Raw genomic sequence first — 18,806 nt, 5'->3', positions numbered from 1 at the left:
TCTTTCAACGCTGCCACTATCACAATGACCTCTAAACCCATACACACTCCAAAGTATTTTAACTAAGTTTTGTTGCAACCAGTAGCGGCGTTAGGGGGAGGGGGACGCTGTATAAAAAGGGGCGCCGAATTTTTCAGCACTATCAGCACAATGGGCGCCGAAGAAATCTCGCCCAGGGCGCTGGTAGTGCTAAAACCGGCCCTGGTTGCATCCTGTAGACGTCATTGGCGTTGGCCACAGGCGAGCATACTGGGTAAAATTTCGGAACTTGCATACTGTCTTTACTACAAGGATGTATTCGCGTCTGACCAAAATTCGAGCCAACGCTGCCATCTCACTACGTGTCAATTATGAGAAAGTTTCACACCCACTCGCTCCGGTCCCATCTAAGTATGCAATTGATTTTATCACTGGTGTCATTTTAATAATAAAATTTACATCCACAACCCCATGACAATCTACAGTGTGTGTCTCACCTCCCACCTATAATATAAAGTAGGATATGTTATTATTAAGTTAGTCTGACATTGCATAGCGACACTGCCAGTGCTGCCTCGTGGCAGCGCTGCGCAGATGGTACAGGGGCTATTGAAGTCAATCAGTCTCCCCTAAGCCTGACATTGCAAATGTCATCCACGCTCAAACAATCCTTGCAGGCCTGTAGTCTCTACGGTTCCGTACAGTGTACAATACGATTTAATCATTGTAATTATTTTACAATAGGCGCTTATAAATATTACTGTACAGGGTAAACTACATTTTATTTATCACTTATAATCACAATTTCATAAGATAATAACAACTAGAGATCGCCCTATGGTCGAAATTCAACCTTAATTTCAACGACATTAGGACTACTTAACTACCTATATTTTGTAAAACATATTGACTTTATCATATTTTTTTCAACTCTTGTCTTTGGGACTCAGCTGATCTCAGACTGGCCGTGTAAGCACTGTCTTAGTATCTAAGATTCAATAAAAAAAAACTATAATCCATTTTCAATTTGTCATCTTGTTGTCAACAGACTTCAACCATAAATAAAAGAGTATAATGCGTATGTATAGGCTTGTCACTCAAAAATCTGTCATTTTTCGTAGTGTGTATATTGTAGTGTGTGTAATGTTTTATTTGTTAAAAAAATGTATGATAAAAGCATAATTTCAAAATAATATTAGGTCGATGCACTCCTTCACCATATAAACTATAACTGTGCAAAATTTCATTCGACTATGTTTCCCCATTTTTCGTCAAAAGGGATACAAAGTTTATGGCTCACGTATTAATATATAGATAATTAATTACTGATTATAAGAGTAGGAACCGCACGGAACTTTTGTGGAAACTTGTAAGGAACTTCTAGTAGAGAACAAAAATACCTAAAATTGTCAGACAACATTTTAAACACGAATTTAGGTTACTCACAATATAAATGGAAGCTAAAGAAAAGTAATGAATACTTTATCATTCCACCATAATGCTTTCATTGTCAAGGTTGAGCACACCCTTATAAAACGTACACGGTACAACGGATAATATTACCTAACCATAGAGATCAATATTATAAGGGCCTTGGATACCTTTTGTACGTGGAATCGCTAAGTAAAATGTTTTAGGGTACAAAAGTTCCGTACCCAAAGGGTAAAAACGGGACCCTATTACTAAGTCTTCGTTGTCTGTCCGTCTGTCTATCTGTGTGTCTCCGGGCTGTAACTACTAACTGGAGAACGATAATAGCTAGAGAGTTTAAATTTTCACAGATTGTGTATGTCTGTTGCCGCTATAACAAATATTAATAAAAATAAAATAAAACTAATATTTAAGGGGAGCTCCCATACAACAAACTTGATTGTTTTGGCATTTTTTGCTCTATATCAATAATGGCAATTACAGGTAGGTACTTCAATTTTTCACAAACTTCTCTGTATGTGTAATTTAATATTTAATAATAATCTATCTTATATATAAAAATGGATTTTCAAATGTGTTAGTCGCGCTAAAACTCGAAAACGGCTGAACGGATTGGGCTAATTTTAGTCTTAAAATATTCGTAGAAGTCCAGGGAAGGTTTTAAAGTGACACAAAGTTCACCGGGACAGTTAGTATATATATAAAAATGGATTTTCAAATGTGTTAGTCGCGCTAAAACTCGAAAACGGCTGAACGGATTGGGCTGATTTTAGTCTTAAAATATTCGTAGAAGTCCAGGGAAGGTTTTAAAGTGACACAAAGTTCACCGGGACAGCTAGTATTAGAATAAAATAAAAAATAAGGAGGGCTCCCATACAAAAACCACAAGTTTTTGCCTAATTCCGCTCTATAATGGTACTTAGTGCGCGAGTCCGACTCGCACTTGGTCAATTATTTTTAATTAACAAGAGGCAAGAACAATGTCTCGCAAAGGTCAGTTTTGTAAGTAATTAACTCGTTACAATGTAACTATCGGTAGCGATTGATATGATAGCGTGATTGCGGGATAATGACTGATAAGTGATAACAGACTTGGAGGGGTCCTTCCCGTTTCATACCACAAAATTTTCATACCGCGGTATGAAACAGCGAAGTACTGTTTTTGAATTGCCTGTTTCATACCGGCGTCCGAAACAGCGAAGAACTTTTTTGAATTAGTCGATTCGTACCGCAGCGCAGATTTTAGTACAGTCAAGCTCAAAATGTTCATACATATTATATAAATTATAAAATAATAAATTATTTAATTTAATTTTATTATTTATTATTTTTATTTATTACATATTATTATTATTTTATTTGATTATTTAAATTAAATAAATTAATCTCAGAGAAACCAAATACATATTGGGCAATTTATTGATGGTATACGAAAAAACCCCAAGTATTATTGTGCTTTATTAAAAAAACCCGATTATGTAAAAAATTCAAAAAGATCAACACATTCAATTGAAATAAATCAAAGAATATGAAACGAGCAAACGGGTCACCAGATGGAAAGCAACTTCCGTCGCCCATGGACACTCGCAACATCAGAAGAGCTGCGGTTGCGTTGCCATCCTTTTAAGAGGGAATAGGGTAATAGGGCAGGGGAGAGTAGGGAAGAGAATAGGGTAGGGGATTGGGTGGTGCGCCTCCGGTAGACTCACTCACTCGGCGAAACACAGCGCAAGCGCGGTTTCACGCAGGTTTTCTGTGAAGGGGGTGGTATTTCTTCAATCGAGCCCGCCCATTCGTGCCAAAGCATGGCTCTCCCATGTCACAACCATACAAAAATTAAAAAAAAACTAGCGATACTACGGAACCCTACCTATATTGCGCGTGGCCCGACATGCACTTGGCCGGTTTTTTTATTTGTATTTTTTAAACTATCTATTTTCATCAAAAAAATCAATGCACACTCTGAGGGCACTTTTGAGATTGACAGCTCCCGGACCATAAGTACATTTATATTCTTTTTGATAATTTAAAATCTTCTATCTATACTTATAAAATTACATGTCCTGACTGACTGACTGATTCATCATCGCTGAGCAAAAACTGTAAAAGTTACAGCCACGAAATTTGGTGAGTAGGGTTGTTTTATTAAGTAGACACCCACTAAGGAAGGAATTTCGAAAATTTTACCCCGAAGGGGGTGATTCACCCCCTTCGGGGTAAAATAAGGGTTGGAAGTTTTAATGAAAGTCCTCCATTTCTTGAGTTAGAAACATGAAACTTTATTTTTGGGTTACTGATTAAAAATGAATGGATACGTATTTAAGCGTTTTTGGAAATTCTACCTCCAAGGGGGTGAAATTGGGGTTGAAAGTTTGAATGAAACTCCGTTATTTCTTGAGTTAGAAACAATAAATTTTATGTTTGGGTTACTGATTAAAAATGATTGGATACGTGTTTAATCGTTTCTGAAAATTCTACCCCCAAGGGGGTGAAATAGGGGTTGAAAGTTTAAATGAAAGTCCGTCATTTCTTAAGTTAGAAACATGAAAGTTTATTTTTGGACTGCTGATTAAAAATGAATGGATAGGTGTTTAAGCGTTTTTAGAAATTCTACCCCCAAGGGGGTGAAATTGGAGTTGAAAGTTTGAATGAAAGTCCGTCATTTCTTGAGTTAGAAACATGAAACTTTATTTTTGTGCTACTGATTAAAAATGAATGGATAAATATTTAAGCGTTTCTGGTAATTCTACCCCCAAGGAGGTGAAATTGGGGTAGAAAGTTTCAATGAAAGTCTGTCATTTCTTGAGTTAGAAACATGAAAGTTTATTGACGTTTGCGTTTGACGTTTGCTTAAATAGGGTCCGTTTTTACCCTTTGTATAAGGAACCACAAAAACAAAAAGAAGAAAACTATCCATCTTTGATATTATACTATGTTAACGCGGATGAAGTCGCGGGCAACTGCTAGTTAATTATATAGTGTTAGGTTAATTTTAAAGTACTATGTGTAATCAAGCTGTGATTCTATTGTTAGAAGTCTGATAGTATATAATATATTTTTTGATTTTGAAAGAAATGACATTTCTTTATACAAAATATTTTTTTATTTCTTCTTGTTACCACTTTTCTATACGCCAGTATAAATAAGTGATTAGACTAAAAATATTTAATAAAATTCATGGTACGAATCCACCCATACCAAAAAAGCACCGCGGTACGAAACAGGCAATTCAAAAACAGTACTTCGCTGTTTCATACCGCGGTATGAAAAATAAGTGGTATGAAACGGGAAGGACCCACTTGGAGACATTTTGTGCATCTCTTCACGTGTTTCTAAGGCTTATCGTGACCTTAAACTTTGTTGGGAACAAACGATTTTATACAAAATCGGCCAAGTGCGAGTCGGACTCGCGCACGAAGTGTTCCGTACCGATTCAGAGCAAAAATAGGCTAAATATTGTGTTTTTTGTATGGGAGCCCCCCTTAAATTTTTATTTTATTTTAATATTATCATTAATTATTAAAGTAGACATGTAGGTAACTAAGGACTTCATAAAAATTTTAACTGCCTAGCTGTTGCCATTGTTGATTACGAGCAAAAAAGGCCAAAAAATAACGTTTGTTGTATGGGGCTCCCATACAACAAACGTTATTTTTTGGCCTTTAATATTAATTTTATTTTGTTTTTAGTATTTGTTGTTATAGCGGCAACAGAAACACACTATCTGTGAAAATTTCAAAAGTCTAATAATAATTATTATACCGCGGTATGAAAAATAAGTGGTATGAAACGGGAAGGACCCACTTGGAGACATTTTGTGCATCTCTTCACGTGTTTCTAAGGCTTATCGTGACCTTAAACTTTGTTGGGAACAAACGATTTTATACAAAATCGGCCAAGTGCGAGTCGGACTCGCGCACGAAGTGTTCCGTACCGATTCAGAGCAAAAATAGGCTAAAAATTGTGTTTTTTGTATGGGAGCCCCCCTTAAATTTTTATTTTATTTTAATATTATCATTAATTATTAAAGTAGACATGTAGGTAACTAAGGACTTCATAAAAATTTTAACTGCCTAGCTGTTGCCATTGTTGATTACGAGCAAAAAAGGCCAAAAAATAACGTTTGTTGTATGGGGCTCCCATACAACAAACGTTATTTTTTGGCCTTTAATATTAATTTTATTTTGTTTTTAGTATTTGTTGTTATAGCGGCAACAGAAACACACTATCTGTGAAAATTTCAAAAGTCTAATAATAATTATTATACCGCGGTATGAAAAATAAGTGGTATGAAACGGGAAGGACCCACTTGGAGACATTTTGTGCATCTCTTCACGTGTTTCTAAGGCTTATCGTGACCTTAAACTTTGTTGGGAACAAACGATTTTATACAAAATCGGCCAAGTGCGAGTCGGACTCGCGCACGAAGTGTTCCGTACCGATTCAGAGCAAAAATAGGCTAAAAATTGTGTTTTTTGTATGGGAGCCCCCCTTAAATTTTTATTTTATTTTAATATTATCATTAATTATTAAAGTAGACATGTAGGTAACTAAGGACTTCATAAAAATTTTAACTGCCTAGCTGTTGCCATTGTTGATTACGAACAAAAAAGGCCAAAAAATAACGTTTGTTGTATGGGGCTCCCATACAACAAACGTTATTTTTTGGCCTTCAATATTAATTTTATTTTGTTTTTAATATTTGTTGTTATAGCGGCAACAGAAACACACTATCTGTGAAAATTTCAAAAGTCTAGCTATAGCAGACGGACAGACAGACATCGAAGTCTCAGTAATAGGGTCCCGTTTTTACCCTTTGGGTACGGAACCCTAAAAAGGAGAATAAAATATTATTATGATCCACAAAGACCTCAAAAAAATTAAAGTCAAATAATGTAGGAATTTAGACAGTACTGTACAAAAAACATTTTGTATATTAACATGTCGATTTTTATATTCTAAACAAAACATCCGTTTTTACATTCCATGCAGTTGGGTGTGAGCCAAACACAAAAACTATAGTTTTAAATTGGTTACGTTGTTCCGTAGCAAACTAGCGACTGAACACAATAAATCGATTTTGAAGAGTTTTTCTCAAAGATACTTCTATACTGAAGATATGGACTGGATGGACTCAATATATTTTATAAACTCTTACAAATATTTTGAGTCCTGGGAATGATAAAAAATACATCCCACCAAAAATATCACATGTAAAAAGGAGCCAAGCAAAATATTGCATTACATAATATATCAATCGTAAAAAGTTTTCATATCACATTCAAGTCAAGCCTTCATCTTATTTTGTAATTTAAATCAACATTCAGTGAATTTATCAATAATTTTTTCTTCATTTTATAATTATTATAGATGTACGGCAATAACCTAACCGCTTCGAGAAAAGTACGGCACTGCCGTGCCCCCAGATAAGCTGGCAAATTTAGTATCTCGTTTTTTTGACCTAGAAAACAGTCAACTCATAACGGAAGGATATAATCAGAAGTTCTAGTTCCTTATTTCAAGACTTTGCAACAGAACTATCCTTATAAGTGAATATTATTTTGGACTAGATTTTTAAAAAGTATTTAGCAGTCCACGTATACCAAGGGTCAGTTACAAATATTTTAATTTTTTATTGCTTCTATGCATCTCGTTACGTTTCGTTTCTGTGTGACCGACCCCAAGTTGAATAAGTGACTCACCATTTGCGTAAACTGATGAAATCAAATAACTATTAATATCGAATGCTAACGTTTGTGTTTCCGTCATCATACATTATTACCGAAGTTAAATTGCTCTTAGCGGTAAATTTTTGATCCCCTTTGAAAAAAAAAATTATAGCATCCTCTGCAATAATATCCGTACTAATATTGTAAATGCGAAAGTGTGTCTGTCTGTCTTCCCGTGTTACCACTTTACGTCCAAACCGCTGAACTGATTTTGCTGAAATTTAGTACGAAGGTACTTTGAGTCCCGGGAAAGAACATAGGGTACTTCTTACCCCAGAAAAATGTACGGTTTCCAAGTTGTGTTGTGAGTTGCGGCCGTCGTCTAACTTTGTCATAAGTTTAGTGTACTTTTAGGAAAAAGCCTCTATTGACAGTTTAATGTTTGCTTACAAATTAATGACACATTGGGTGTTACATATTTCTTTACTGATCGTTCTGATTTTACCACTTCAATGATATTTATGCAGATTGCAGAGTGCAGACGTTATAAGGTTCAATTTTATAGGAAGAGGTAAAATAGCTCCGAACCGTGTACCTACCGACTTTCAAAGCGAACAGTTTCCGTTCTCTTATAGAATGATAGTCATCAAGGCCGTCTTTGTTGTCACGTACGGAAATGTTAATGGCGACGGATGAGGACAATTATTTTATGATCCAGACTACTGTATTGTAACAGCTCTGGATTTATGTATAGGCATATGGCGTCCTAGGGGGGAGGGGGGGTGGAAGCGTCGTAGCCCCTAGGATGGCGGCAGAGTTCGTACATAGGGGCGGTAAAATTAAAGTGGCCTATACTCATAAAAAATATAAATCCGGCCCTGTAGTCTAACAATACATTTTCGATCCAGTTCAAGGACAAATAATCAAGTTGTCTTCAATAATTTCTGTATGGCATCACTATTAGCGATAATAAATGAATAGCATTTTACATAATGCATCGTTCTGAAGTTTTATGACAGGCGTTTATCTATTTAACAGAGTACTTGATTGGTTAATAGTTTGTCAGCCAATCAAAAACGTTAAAGAAAATATAGTTTTCCTATCGAATAACCTTAGTAACTAGGAATAAGTTACACTTGAATTTTTTGTGTTTATAACTTCGTTGTCAAAAATATCAAAAGTTAAGTAAGTAAGGGCGGTGGCTGAGGCCTAACTCAATAACGAACAATAGCTGCCAATACCGTGTCACCGTCTGATAGCGATCTACCAATAGCGATCTGTCAGATCATTGACTCAGGACTCTACCAATACGCACCCGACCAACGAGATTTAATAATCGAACACTACGCCTTTTCTTTTCGTTTTTGCCGAGCGATCTTTACATTTGCGTAATGTAAACTCTACTGTTTGCGCTTGTATTTGTGATATATATAAACATGTATACGGATACATCTGTAGTCCTAGGGGCAACAAACTCATTTGGTAAGTTGGTACATATAAAAAACTTAGGAGGTTTCCAAGGAGTTTTTATCCACAAATAAAAAGTCGTCTGCGCAATTCTAAACCGCAATTAGTTTTGGCAACTCCGAACGATTTAACACAAATCACGATTATTAATTGCCGAAAACACCTTGAATTTCACTAACACAAAAGAACGAAAACGAAAGAAAAAGAGAAAGAAAAGAAAAAACGGTGCGTAAAAATCTAAAATTGATAAAACAGCTTTGAATGTAAATGTTAATAGCTATTTGACCCAGCTATGCTCGGTATTCGATAAAACACGAATAAAATGACATTTTCTAACAATGATTTCTAGCTAGATCGATTTATCGCCCCCGCAAATGGAAATATTAAGAATAACAATACGAGTATTAATTGCGTTATTGACTATCAATTCATAACTGTGTGTTAATTTTCTGGAAGGCAAAAGGGCCTTAACATCAAACCCTTCCAAAGTTCAATTCATAAAATCATGACTTCTAAATCACGAGTCACGAATCACGTCACGAGTAACGAATACACACAAACCGAAGTCAAAAAAATCTCAGAAACAATAATATTATCGAAAGGCTTATAAAATAAGGTAAGTCAAAAAATAATATTTTTTCATCAATTTATTAAGTTAAATACTTCATAACGTTCGCGTTGGTACTACTAATATATTATATTATATCAATGATAACGTGCGGATAACGTGCGGTTAAAATAGAGCAAAAAATATTTGCCTCCTACTATAAAAATAATCATTACTAATCTATACTAATATTATAAATGCGAAAGTATCTCTATCTCTGTCTGTCTGTCTGTCTCGCTTTCACGCCAAAACTACCCAACCGATTGTAATGAAATTTTGTATACAGATAGTCTAAAGCCTGAGAAAGGATATAGGCTACTTTTTTACTGGAAAAAAGGGTTGTAAGGGGGTGAAAATACGAAAATTTGTTCAAATTAAGTTAGTTCCAAAAATTCATACTAGATTTCGCCGTGCGTCTCTTACATCGCGCTAACGCTTGCCCAACATCTTTCTATAAGAGGTGGTATCATCTTTATTCGAGTTTGGATTTTTTTCGATTGTTATTTCTTTTTTACGTTATTTAAAAAGTCAGTACTTTATATACAGTGACGTAACCTTAAACCTATCAATGATAAATAGTTTATGGGTAAAGTTGTGTAATTGGGAGCTAAATAAGCTTTCAAATTTGGCATAATATATAAAGTTTAATTTAAAAAAATGAAATATTATGTGCACACTGCACAGCTGTATTGATTTAAGGGGTACCAGGTTTTTTTTATTAAAGCTTTTGACACAAATTTTGTTGACAAGTCGCAGGCAACAGCTAGTATAATTATAATTTCAAACAAACAAAAAATATGTTTGTTTGAAAAAGTTTGTTTATTATTATGATTGCGATAGTATGTCTTAACACGCTTAAACCTGTGAACTGGTTTTGATGAAATAGTATGGTATGAGGATATTATATTTTCGAGTTCCAGGAAAAGCAAGTGAGAAACTTTTTATTCCCGATCCCCGTGAAATTTCAGTACAATGAAGTTACGGACAATAAAATATAGTATCTCGTATAATTTGCAAAAAAAAACTGTCAATTAGGAGTCAAATAAGGTAGTAAATCTTTGTTGTGATTTTTGCGGTAAAAACATTTTGATGGCATTGACCACAATGCCATCAAAGGTTTTTAACACATTTAAACATGATAATATGAGTGAACATTTTGTTACGGTACTTCAAGTAACTTTGCGGGTGAATAAAGTCTGCGACAGTTGACACTTGGCTTTTTTTTCTACCTCTGAGTTCGTGAATTTTACTCATATCGTAAAGGTAGACGAAGTTGTACCTTATTTTAGCAAATAAATAATTTCCCTTTCTATTCTATGCTAAGGTTAAATTACTTCTAGATTTTTGTTTAGTCCTAGAGTGAACTTTGAACTGCATAATAAAATTCATACTATGGTTTATCTATATTTATTATTTTTACATCTACCTTTTCAAACAACTTCCAAAAAAAAGGAGGTTATAATTATGTTCGGCTGTGGATATTTTTGTATATTAAACTCCTTGTTTATCATAATATTAAATACTATTTTATTGCGTAGGTGATCAAATTTTGAAAGTTACTTTCGATTTTTTTTCCGAGAAATCTAAATAAATGTGGTGATTTATGTATTAAAAAATATGCTTTAAATTAGATCATCTCTTGAATGTTTTTAAATTTAAGCCAAGTTTTAGAAGACCATTTAAATAATTGAATTTACATTTTAATGTTCATAGTTTAAGTTTATTTTCTCCAAGGTCTAAAATCTAAATGCAAAATAAAATATGGTAGATAATTCACTTTTGAGTGAAAAAGTTGAGTGAGTACCTACCTATTGCGAGTACAATAATTATTATACTTATAATATTTCTTAGCAAAACACAATCTACTTAGTAGGCCTTTTTAGTTTTTTTCTTTTTTTTTGGAGTCAAAACGTAAAACTAGGTATTAGAGCAGCTATCCCCAACCCGCGGCTTTATCTGCAGTTGTGGCCCGCGTGCTGTTAAACAATTTTGAAATTTACGCCCACCGGCAAAATAATGTAGCTGTCGTGAAATTCGTAAATTTTTTTCCACTTTTAAATCGTTAATTTTAAAAAAGGTTATTTTTTCACCCTAAAAAATGTTTGATGCGGCCCGCGCCACCAACACCAAAACATGTTTGTGGCCCGTATGAAAAGAATGTTGGGGACCACTGTATTAGAGTCACATAAAGTCCTTAAAAATAAACCTTGACCATGCCTTGACCTTTATTACCTGGTTTATAAAAGCGATTATGTTTTGATGGTATTCGACTCTACCATTAAAGGAAATCTGTCCTTTTACTGCGAATCTCTCGAAATGTTACGACCATCCGCGTTGCGTAAGTCACAATTTAAAGGGTACATAATTTTGATTGTTATCTTCAGGATTCAATATTATGTTGTAATATTATAACTGTAGAGTTGTTGTAATAATCGTAGTAATAATATTTTTAATACTAGCTGATGACGCCCGCAATTCCGTTGCGCCAAAATTCGTTCGCACTTCGCGCAGCAACTGTACATTTCCAACATTATACGTATTTGTTACGCCTTTCGTCTCATATTAATTGAATACGTGAGTGGAAGAACACAATAATTAAAAGTAAAAAATGCCGTTCTTTTTATTAATTTTTTTATTAGGCTTTAGGGCCGGAAAAATTATTTGAAATTAAAAAAATGCATTTTATTTGTAACCAGATATATTAGCCAGGTGATAAAGTAGATAAATTACAAGGTTTGTTCAAATTATAAGGGAAAAAAGGAGTAAATGACCGTATGATACAAAATGTTAGTTATTCGTGTTCTTCAACTCACGTCTCCAATTACTATATCGAACAAAGTCTATGGCACCATTTAGCCATCGATATAACGAAAATAAAATATAAGTTCGCGTGCCGCAGCGGTGTCACGAATCGACAAAGATAGAGCCAGACGCTCAAAAATAGTCACAGTAGGTCTGTTATGTAAGCGACATCTCTCTAGACATCTAGAGAGTCGTACCACAATAGAGAGAACGACCGTCATACCTACCATAGGCTGGTTAGTACTTACTTAAAAATTAGTGACTTAATAAATATGACTTACTAGATTCCGCCTACTGCAGCTCCGTTGCGCAAAAATCGTTTGTCGCTCGGGAACCCTACAGGACAAAATGTATCCTATCACCTATGTCCTTCCCGGGGACTCAAAGTGTCTCCATACTAAATTCAATCGTTTGTTGGCTATTCACGGCTATAGTTGGATTCAAATCTTATTCCAAAACTTACGAAACTCACTCTAACTAGCCCACACAGAGCCGCACACAGAGACTAGATTTTGACATAAGCCCCATACATTATCTGTCAAACTCTTAATTTAATTGCAGAGTAATAATTCATATTCCTCTCTGAGTGCGGCAATAGGACAGAGAAAAATAATACATAGTTTTAACTTTTAATTCTATAGGGCAACCCTATAGAATTCGTAGTTAGCCTAGGGCTATAAAAAGTTATTTCGTATATATATTTTGACGTGGGAGAGCCATGCTTCGGCACGAATGGGCCGGCTCGACCGGAGAAATACCACGTCTTCACAGAAAACCGGCGTGAAATTCCCTTCCCTACCCTCCCCTATTACCCCTTAAAAGGCCGGCAACGCACCTGCAGCTCTTCTGATGCTGCGAGTGTCCATGGGCGACGGAAGTTGCTTTCCATCAGGTGACCCGTTTGTTCGTTTGCCCCCTTATTTCATAAAAAAAAATAGAAGTCAGGCGTAGTGATCACATCGAAGCCCGACTAGAAACAAGTATTTTCAAGGCTGTGCGTGTTTAGGTGTTTCTAATTTTGTGCTATTTTACTTACGACAACGATACGATCAATTCCTACATGTAGAGTACAAGGAATTTTCCTTTTATTTAGTTCTAATATGCGTAAGAATGCCGCTATAATTTTGTACAAATATTACGAAACGTAATGTAATATTTACTTAACAAACTTGTTTTTCAGACTAATCCATAAAAAAAATTATAGGTTGATGCGTTCTATTGCTATTTTTGTTTTTATAACACAACTAGATGACCTGGCGAACTTCGTCTCTTTTTCCTTCCAATCTAATATAAACCTTCCCTGGATTTCCACAAATGTTACATGACTAAAAATCAACCAAATCTGTTCAGCCGTTGGCCGTTGTCGCGTTTAAGGCCCGTATTTTTGGTCAGTACTTACTACTTAACCAGCACCCGGCCTCAAGACGCGGTTCGGCTCTGTGATTGGTCCAAATTTTGACAGCCAACCAATCACAGAGCCTGAGCCGTGTCTTGAGACCGAGATGCATCTTGAGTACTGACCAAATACGGGCCTTAGAGAGAGTAACGTTAAAATAATTTTATTTAAGTATAATAAATAGATTTTGCATTTTGCCCCTTGCATAATACCTTTATTATTTCGTATTTCGGAAAACTCGCATACAAGCAAATATTATGACTATTGCCAGGCTTGTAAAATTTTTTGAGCGAGTAGTAACTAACGTCAAATCTTTAACCAATCAACAACGCTCTTGAATAGCTGCTATCTATTCAAGAGCGTTGTTGGTTGGTTAAAGATATGACTCCTGTCAAAAATCCCCGAAAACGGGCATTTTTTATGAAATAAGGGGGCAAACGAGCAAACGGGTCACCTGATGGAAAGCAACTTCCGTCGCCCATGGACACTCGCAGCATCAGAAGAGCTGCAGGTGCGTTGCCGGCCTTTTAACAGCACTTTTGTATATTAATTCTCATTGTATTGTCATTTGTGTCCCGACTTTATTATTATTCTGACTTATCATACTATTAGATAACGCCCGCAATTATGTTGCGTAGAAAATAACCGCAAATTTCCGGGAATAAAACGTATCCTATGTCCTTTCCCGGGATTCAAACTATCTCTATACCAAAGATCAAAACTGGTTTAGCGGTTTGAGCTTGGAGAGATAACAGACAGACAGACAGACACACGTTGTGTGATAACGTTATAATTATACTGGCATTTACTCCGACCTGAAATCGTAGGTGGTGTACAAAAATAAACCAGCACCACCAAAATATAACGTACATAAACTGAATTTTCGTTAAACCAGTAAAATTAAACTCGGTCGTATGAGTCAATGATTGTTATTTAGCTTCGGCGCGTACCGGGTTGTGACCCGAATTTGGTTGCAACCATTTCTAGAGCATGTGGCTTCTGTGACCGAATTAATGCAGGCCAGCTAAATAAATATGAAGCAATATAACGTTAAGCAGCCGAAAACCTCTTTGGGTGCAAAACTTTAGAATAACGAAAGAGTACAGTAGCTATAAGCTATTAGAACAGTAACCTTGCTAATTAAAATATTTATACAGCTGCTAAGACTATCCCACCAAAAACATTTCTTGTAATATGTAGCCGAGATGACCACATAAGGTTTACGCTGTGAAAAAGATATGAGATCTCATGTAGAGCCAAGCTTCTGAATCTACACGGTCTAACTCTACCGAACCTAACAACAAACTCTACATACTAGTTAAATATGTATGACTTCACCGTTTCGCTACCGTCATGGAGGTGATGCGAATATTGAGTTTCTGAAGTTCGTAACGAAACAGCCTAGCCATTTATTTTTAATGATATTATGTAGAATTTGTTTAAGTTAGGGTCAGCACAGTTAAGCCTGTAGATTCAGAAGTTTGGCATACATGAGATGTCACACACAACGCCGCACCGCTGTGCCGGTCGGAGTTTGGGCTGTTAGGTTTATTTTCGTTACGAAATTTCTTGATTCGGTCGCTGTGCTCAAAGTCCCCGATAAAAGCTATGCAATAGCTTAAAAAGTAATTATTTTATTGAGTTAGAGGATACTTCGTAGTTCATGATAGCCCATTAAAATGTTACAATTTAAGGACCGAATAGTGACGCAATTTTATTTTTGGGATATGTTGGGGGGTCAATAGAAGCTTTTTGCCCCCGGCCGCCATCTTGAAAAAAGGGGTGACAACGCTATTTTCGCGATATCTCGGAAACTATACGTCTTACAAAAAATGTGTGAAAACATGCAAATTATTTTGCCTACAAATATGTTTAAATATTACTTTTTACCCTAAATTAAAAATTAAACTAAGCAAAAAAAGTGAGATTTTTTTAAGCTTATTTTTGCTCTTTAGCTTTGTTTATTTTACGTTCCTTGTATAAAAAATTACCTGTTATTAATACATTTAAAAAAATTACCTCAGACCAATCTCGTAGATGATTTTTGAGAAAAACATCCACTGATCCCCCCGATCTCATGTAATTAATTTTCTGCAGATACAAAGGAAACTGTGGAAGCATAATGCGCGTGTCTGCAGAAAAGCAGACCTGAAATGTATACGTGGGAGAGCTATGCTTCGGCACGAATGGGCCGGCTCGACCGGATAAATACCACGTTCTCACAGAAAACCGGCGTGAAACAGCGCTTGCGCTGTGTTTCGCCGAGTGAGTGAGTTTACCGGAGGCCCAATCCCCTACCCTATTCCCTTTCCTACCCTCCCCTATTCCCTTCCCTTCCCTACCCTCCCCTATTACCGTATTCCCTCTTAAAAGGCCGGCAACGCATATGCTGCTCTTCTGATGCTGCGAGTGTCCATGGGCGACGGAAGTTGCTTTCCATCAGGTGACCCGTTTGCTCGTTTGCCCCCTTATTTCATAAAAAAAAAAATGTTTTACAGTAGGTATAATAGCATAAATGCAGTGCTCATGTAACATTTGAATGGACTAATAAACTGTACGAGTACTTATGGTGATAAAGTTACAGGTAATTAAAGGATAACTATTTTTATTGTCCAATGAATTAGAAGATGATGATGGTATGTATAAATGGCATCATTCGTTTAGAATTAATACGTTCACTACCACTTCTCAAAGTAATTAAAAGGTTCTCGAAGAAAAATTATATTGATTGTCCAGATCTCCTTGACCAGACCAGATATATCTATCAGAGAATTAGTTTTATTGGCATGAATTACCCCTCATTCAATCTAGAGTCTTGGTTCTTAAAATCTTATATATAAAATTCTCGTGTCACAATGTTAGTCACCGTACTCCTCCGAAACGGCTATACTGATTTTTACCAAATTTTATATGCATATTCAGTAGGTCTGAGAATCGGCTACTGGGTACTTTTTATATCGATAAGTGATTTTGTTGAATAAATAATAGTAAATTATTACAACTCGAGACTGACGGCGACCATTGTTTGTGCGACGGGATAGCGACGGACGTTGCCATGGTGAGTGGTGACATACTTATTTAGTCACTTCAATAAAAAAATACGGGCGAAATACTTTATATGGCAAAGAAACGTTTGCCAGGACAGCTAGTTTATGTATAATGAAAGGAATTAAAATGTTAAATTGCAATTTGTAATGTCTTTAGTCTTCAGTTCTTCACGCTAGAGGCATCACCTGCCAGAGCACAGTAAACAAAAATTTTATTCGACGTTTGACAACGTTTCTGTCATTATTCTGATACGGCGTGTCAACATGTCGGATTTTGGTTGGATTATTTACTGTATTTTTTAATGAAATAAGGCGGCAAACGGATCACCTGATGGAAAGCAACTTACGTCGCCCATGGACACTCGCAGCATCATAAGAGCTGCAGGTGTGTTGCCGGCCTTTTAAGAGGAAATAGAGTAATAGGGGAGGATAGGGAAGGGAACAGGGGAGAGTAGGGAAGGAAATAGGTAAGGGTAGGGAAGCAAAAAGGGTAGGGGATTGTGCCTCCGGTAAACTCATTCACTCGGCGAAACACAGCGCAAGCGCTGTTTCACGCTGGTTTTCTGTGAGTCCGTGGTATTTCTCCGGTCGAGCCGGCCTATTCGTGCCGAAGCATGGCTCTCCCACGTCATGTGTATGTGATAGTAGTGCCATCTGCTCCGACTTTTGCGTAATAATATTCTCTATTCGATAGTCATTAGTCTGTCTATTGTTATAGCCCTCATTGGACTGAAATCATTGCTCAAAACATTTCTTCGCAATAAGTTACAAAATATCAACGAACGTCTTCGAATCTTCTATTGAAATTAGTACGGTGTGCCATTCGATACAAGATTCGTTGCATTTTAGGTATTCACTTTGCTTTTTTAGAGCACCGTACCCAAAAAGTAAAACAGGACTCTATTGTATCTATTCATGTATCTGAGACTTCGGAGTCTATCCGTCTGTCTGTCTCCAGGCTGTATCTCAAGAACCGCTAGGCATGCAGCTCTACGAAACCTTTTATACGCGAGTTAACTCGCACTTGGTCATTCTTTTTTATTTCCTTGTATTTTGTTGATCAACCAAATCACCTTTGGATAATTCGATGGGTATAATAAATCATTGACGAATAAACATCAAGTCTCTACTGGATATTTTATCGTACTTGTTTTAACTTTGATTGAAATCCCAAAAAGGTTGAACTTGCCCTGTGCCCACCATGTAGACATTTCTCGGAAAGGTAATTTTATACCTCGATAAAAAGATTTGGCGACTAATGGTCAATTCAGACCGCAACGCTTCGCGTAGATATGCATTTCTAAATTTGCATGGATTTGACAGATTTCAACTGCGTGAGACGTCTTGCAAATCTGTCAAATCCATACAAATTTAGAAATGCATATCTACGCTTCGCGTTGCGGTCTGATTTACCCTAAGGGCCAGGCCACAACACTGCGTCGCGGTGTCGTATCGCAAAAACAACATCGCACAGAAATGCGTTGCGTTGTTACAACGCAAAAATTTCATCAGAAATGTCGCTGATGCATCGCAAATTTCCACGATGCGTTCTGTGACGTCGTAGATTTTTACGATGCGGCGCCGCAACGCATTATTGTGGCCTGGCCCTTAAAGCTCGTAGGTCGTAAGATTGCAGTTGGAATTACATAGTTGTGACTTAGCCTATGATTATAGTGTAGTACAACTTACAAGTTACAACAACGTAATGTTGTTCTTGACTGTACTATTTTGAAACGCACAATTTACGATCGAGTTCTGATTAGTTTATTCCGAAAAATTGGTGCCCACAACTCTGTTACGCCAAAATGCATCGCGTGGGAACTGGACATTTTTCATTTCCATGGAGTCAATGCAACTCCGTACCCAGCAAAAATGATTGAGCAAGGCGTGAAGAAGTACCAGAGAGACAGATACTTTCGTATTTACCTCTATAGCATTAGATAGCATTAGTATCCAGGATGTATGTATTTGAATAAATCTTCTGTCTGGAAAAAACTACTGATGCTGTATGTTATGTAAATATTTTTTACTCACATTTTTTTGTAATTATCGTCACATACATGTGAAAATTGAGAGTTTTATATCTTTCTCTTCCCAACCAATGTTTTCTTAATGTTCTATGATTTTCTTTATTACGATCATTAGTATGTATGTATATATTATGATCTATGTGATCTAATAAGGTAGATAGGTCAAAGAAAGTCTTGACTCTTGAATAAACCGAATGAATGAAAAAGTCTTCTAGATGTCAATTCAGTCTCTATAATCCAATTGGAATTATTGATTTAACCGAAGCTGGATATTTCTTATACTCAGAATTCTATAGATTGTAAGACACGTCTTGTGAAACAAACTCTAATTCATGGAATCAAAGAAGAATTTAATGCATGAAGGTTTCTTTTTCCACT

At 36.1% G+C, this 18,806-nt stretch overlaps 1 protein-coding gene across 2 annotated transcripts in view; it reads right to left on the bottom strand.

Annotated features, from left to right (window-relative positions):
• The window catches only part of LOC121738976 (ATP-binding cassette sub-family G member 4), a 40,047-nt gene that overhangs the window by 20,661 nt on the left and 580 nt on the right, over positions 1 to 18,806 (bottom strand). Inside the window, exon 1 of one of the 2 annotated variants that reach the window (XM_042131293.1) lies at positions 1,814 to 1,817. The exons of the other annotated variant lie outside the window; for it this stretch is intronic. The gene's annotated coding sequence lies outside the window, so the exon portion shown is untranslated. Of the gene's footprint in view, positions 1 to 1,813; positions 1,818 to 18,806 lie in introns of those variants that run through there. 2 annotated transcript variants of the gene reach the window in all.

This window comes from Aricia agestis, chromosome 2, assembly GCF_905147365.1.
Source record: "Aricia agestis chromosome 2, ilAriAges1.1, whole genome shotgun sequence".
In the NCBI taxonomy this organism is placed as follows: Eukaryota; Metazoa; Arthropoda; class Insecta; order Lepidoptera; family Lycaenidae; genus Aricia; species Aricia agestis.
This window is presented reverse-complemented; position numbering and strand designations above follow the sequence as displayed.